The 5135-nt window shown below is 34.9% G+C and overlaps 1 pseudogene; it reads left to right on the forward strand.

The window, feature by feature from the left end:
* The first annotated feature begins 1512 nt into the window (after positions 1 to 1512).
* On the forward strand, positions 1513 to 4250 carry LOC103941682 (annotated as a pseudogene).
* Positions 4251 to 5135: the final 885 nt, after the last annotated feature.

Raw genomic sequence — 5135 nt, forward strand, 5'->3', positions numbered from 1 at the left:
ATTGAGATAGCGGAACGACTGGCTCGATACCAATTGTTACGATCTTACTCGACGTCGTCTTCTTGCACAGAGAGAAGTAATAGGAAGGGGTAACAAACAATATTCCATTTATTGCTTCCTTCGTTTACATTCTCACTATTTATAGAAGTTGTACTAATTTCTAACTAACCAACCCTCCTTTCAACCAATTCCCAACGAATTCCCACTAATTCTAAACTAATCTTGCCACCTGTCAGAGATTCCTAACAGATTCATTTATTTATGATCCAATAAACACAAATTAAAAATTAGAAGGCAAAAACTGAAGAGGAGATGTTTTAGAGAATTGAGATTACAAGTTGATAATCCAATTATCAATTTCTATGTATAAAATTTAGTGTACAAATTTAATCTTTCGAACATTATAAATTTAATCATAGATTCATTTATTTATGATCTAATTGATAATCTAATCATCAACTTCTATGTATAAATTTAGTTTACAAATTTAATCTTTCTAACATTACATATATGGATAATAATTGGAATCTCACTCGTGGACTTTAGACGATTCTAAAGTTCAAGAAAAATTAAATAACATATCCATTACTTTTTAAAACAATAAAACATGTATTATAATATCATTGCACAAAATCAAAAAGTGAGTACTCAAATTTTATCATATATATTACATGTTAACACTGCAACAAAGAATTACAATTTCTATCTAATGTTTTATCATGCTTTCTATGTCTTTCCTTTTCTGTGGAAAACCTTATGGGTGTGTTTATTTTACGTTCTTAAATGGGATTGGACTAGCTAGGATTATTATCCCATGTTTGGTATGTTTAGACTTAAATGAGACTAGCTCGAACTCGTGTGGGACTCTGGGCCTCGTTAGATCATCCAAACTAGTCTGACGTTAAACCATGGAATTGCTAAGAACGCCCTTTCTTATCAGTCTAGTCTAGTCCAACATTGCCCAACCTAGGCCCTGGGTTATGTGATGTCATGATGACATCAATCACTATTAAAAAATTAAAAAAATTAAATTAAAAATACAAAAAATATAAAAAAAATATAATTTTTTTCTATAAATACTTAATCATGTTCTTCTACCTCACACCATATTTCAATATTTTCAACCAATCTTTTATTATTATCCGAATTTAAAAATAAAATCATTTATTATTATTTTATAAAAAATAATAATATTTTAATACAAATTGCATGAGCTATTTAGTTTATGGGATGAAGATACACTTGAACAATTACTATTTATTGAAAAAAAATTACTATTCACTTGGAGGATTGAATTGCCTATTACCCAGTAAACCTAGCAACAGTGGAACTGCTCTCAAGTAAAATAGAACTTTCAGTGAGCTCATGACTTTGGCAACAAAAGACGATTAAAAATAAAGAGCACCAAACGCATCCCCGCCTTTATATGTTGTTAGATTAAATAATTGGAGACGCACAAATATATAGTTATATTGGATTGAATGTTCTGATTCTAGCAGTTGTGCTAAGAAAATGGCAGCCATAAATATTGATGCCACTTTGTACGACCACATGAAGGAAGTGAAAGAATTCGACGAGTCAAAGATGGGAGTCAAGGGCCTCTCCGATTCTGGCATCACTTCCCATCCCTCAATTTTTCAACCACGACCCTCAAACTTTGTCCGATCTCAAACCCTCAAGCAAAAACACCAACACCAACATCCCCATGATCGACCTTTCCCACATCAACTCCGCTGCCCACCGCCCCAAAAACTTTGACCAAGTGAAATCGGCCACCAAAAACTTCGGTTTCCTCCAAGTAACCAACCACGGGGTGCCCGTTTCTGTTTTGGGCGAAACGGTCAACGCGATCAAAGCGTTCCACGACCAGCCCCATGAGGTCAAAGCCAAGTACTACAAGCGAGAGGAGGGAAAGGGGGTCATGTATGCTAGCAACAACGACTTGTACCGCAAGACGGCTGCCAGCTGGCACAACTCGTTACAAGTGTGGATGAGTCCAGAGAGGCCGGCGGTGGAGGAGATACCTGAGACTTGTGGGGAAGAGGTGGTTGCATGGGATTTCAATGCAACCAAGGTGGCAACGGGCGTGATGGAGTTGCTTTCAGAAGGGTTAGGGTTGGAGGGAAGGAGGTTTAAGGAGCTCACCTTTTCGGATACGAGGGTGCTTGTGGCGCATTGCTATCCTTATTGTCCCCAGCCTGATCGAACGGTGGGGATTACTGAACATACTGATCCTGGGATTATAACTGTTTTGTTTCAGAATCATGTGCCTGGGTTGCAAGTTAGGCATGGGAATGAGTGGTTGGATGTGAAGCCTATGCCTGGAGGTTTAATTATTAACGTTGGAGACTTGCTTCAAGTAAATCCAACTTTGACAATAGCATGTTCATATTTTTTCTTGCATGTACCATTTCTCGTCCAACTACATAAATCGGGTGATATAGTTTTAATTCTGCAACAAGAGTATATCTAGAATCACTTTTAGAGGAAATATTTTTAAGTTTCAAAAGCCTTTAAAGTATTTTCTACAATTATGTGTTTTCTTGTAAGAAGAATTTCAAATGTTGTTCTACGATTCATTTGTATTTTTTTACTAAAAATTAATTTCAAGAATATTTTCATAAAAAACGCTTTCAACTATTTTGAAACCACTTTCAACCAAACTGATAATTAATCGAATTCACCCCTCCATCGTCCGCACAGTCCACACAGTAATGTGTCTTGGATACGTACAATTACTTTTCCTATTTTTTCTTGGACAAAAGTATGAGAAAAACAAGGAATGTTGTCCATATTTTGTTCGGTCAATGATTCCCTAAAACTTTTTTTTTTTCTCCTTTTGCAAATTCTATTTTGTTTTTGTTCCTTTATTTTCTCTTGATTTATTTAATTTCAAGATATCTCTCTTTTTCAAATTTTTATTAGGACTAATTAATTTAAAATGAAAAAAGTTAGGTGGAAGATTGATATTGCCGTCGATATTAAATCCCATGCGGTCTCATTCTTAAACTTATGAGTGAGCACGGGTTGGGTTGGATCGGTTTTGGGCCAAAACCGAAATCAAACCGATCTAGTTGGTTGGGTTAAAATTGCAAACCGAAATCAAACCGATCTAGTTAGTTGGGTTAAAATTGCAAACCGAAACCAATCAAGTTGCGTCTAAAACCGATCAAGTCGGCTAACCGACAGTGGCAGGTTGGTTTGGATCAGTTATCGGTTTGTGTGAAACGAAAATACATAACAAAATTATCTCCAAAAGCTTCAGTAGCACCAATATAAGAGTGATTGCTCAAAGAAAACACAATTGAATAAACCTTTTGAATGAGATAGATTATTTCAAATTAGTAAAATATGAAATTGAGGTTACACAAAATAAGGAGAGCACCAAGGCAGCATCTGTTGCGTTCTCCCAAAGGTCCCCCATGTTCTTTTCCAAAAGGACTCTTAAACTAATTAGGTTTTGTTTTTATGTGGTAGAAACATGGTAACTCAAACGAACTATTTATATTACTACATAGTACACTTATTAATTATGGTTAAAAAAATAAAATAAAGTAACTGCACCCTAAGAATTTTGAGAACCGATTGTCAAACCGATTAAAATCGATGTGGTTCGGTTTAACCACCGAAAATTAAAAAAAAAAAAAAAACCAAACCGAAACCGAACAGTTGGTGCAGTTCGGACGGTTCACTCGGTTTTATTTTAAATGCCCAGCTCTACTTAAAACTAAACGAACGCTTAAACTAGTCGTAATTTTGCAATAAAGCATAAAGGTGAAGGATGCATATCTAGAGAGATCAGACCAAATCTTACCTTCTTGTATAAAGAATAATATCAAAATGGATCCATTTCCTCACCATGAATGTGCATGACTCATGATGGCCATACTTATTCAAGGTTTGGTTTGATGATTATACTTTTTCAAATAGATTATTTATTTCTCTGTGCAGTTAGGTTTATACCTCATGTTTTTGTCTGAGGCTGCAGATAATCTCCAACGGGGAATACCAAATTGTACAGCACAGAGTGTTGGCCAACTCATGGAAAGAAGCTCGGATCTCTATCGTGATTTATTTTCAACCTAGCCAAATGGTGAGAAGACGGCTGCTATGGACCTCTTCCGGAGCTCTTGTCACCTGAGAAACCACCAGTCTATCGAGACTTCACTGCCCAAGAATACCTTGAAAACTTCTATAGCAAAGGAATAGATACCAAGACTCTGATTGAGAAAATCACTATAAAAATTTGAGATATCCATCCCTTTTTTAATATATCAAATATATATGAGCCGCATATATTAAAATGGGTTAATCTCTTTCCAGTATGTTTTTATACAGGCCCTTCAAAAGAAGAGATTTTTAACTTCAATGATACGAACTATGTATTTTGTAAGTCACGATTTATAGATTATTCTTGCAAAAATTCGATTCAATATGAACTCATTTGACTATTTAATTATCATGATGAAATTTTATTGTTTTTTAGAGAACAAAGTGTTCGTCAATTGCAACTTGAAAAATAAACGGTTTGAATAGTTGAAATTTCATATGAGGTGGACCCCACGCTACAAAAAAGGGCCTTTGTGAAAAAATGACATGGACCTCGCAAATGATAGAAAATTTGAATTCTAAATGTTAGCTCAAAAGTATTCTCGACTCTTGTATAAGTAACGTCGCAAATAATGCAGCAAATAACAATATAAGTGACATTGAATAAAGGTTTGTGACACCCTAATTAATTCCAGCACGTAAATGTTTTAAGTTTCCAATTACGCGCTTTGTTTTCAGATAAAAACAATCCAACGCCTTCATTTTCATTCCTTATACTAAAAAGAAAAATGAGGTTTTATCACAAACAATCCTGCATCTTCATTTTCATTCCTTTCGCTGAGAACATTGAATTTGTGCAGAGAACTCCACCATCCATTTGCATATGAAATAATATTAAAAGAGGTTAACTTACATTTCCACCACATGTCTATTAATTTATTGAAATCCACTTTCAATAAATTAATATTTAAAAGAAGTAAATTGACTTATTTTCTCCTCATGTCCAACTCTCAAGTCTGCCAACATCCTTACTCACAAAAAAACCACCGTTTCAAACCATGTGGGGAAACATTCCTACATGCAAC

This window comes from the organism of the source record quoted next, unplaced genomic scaffold (assembly GCF_019419815.1).
Source record: "Pyrus x bretschneideri cultivar Hongxiangsu unplaced genomic scaffold, Pyrus_bretschneideri_v1 Contig9, whole genome shotgun sequence".
Lineage (NCBI taxonomy): Eukaryota > Viridiplantae > Streptophyta > Magnoliopsida > Rosales > Rosaceae > Pyrus > Pyrus x bretschneideri.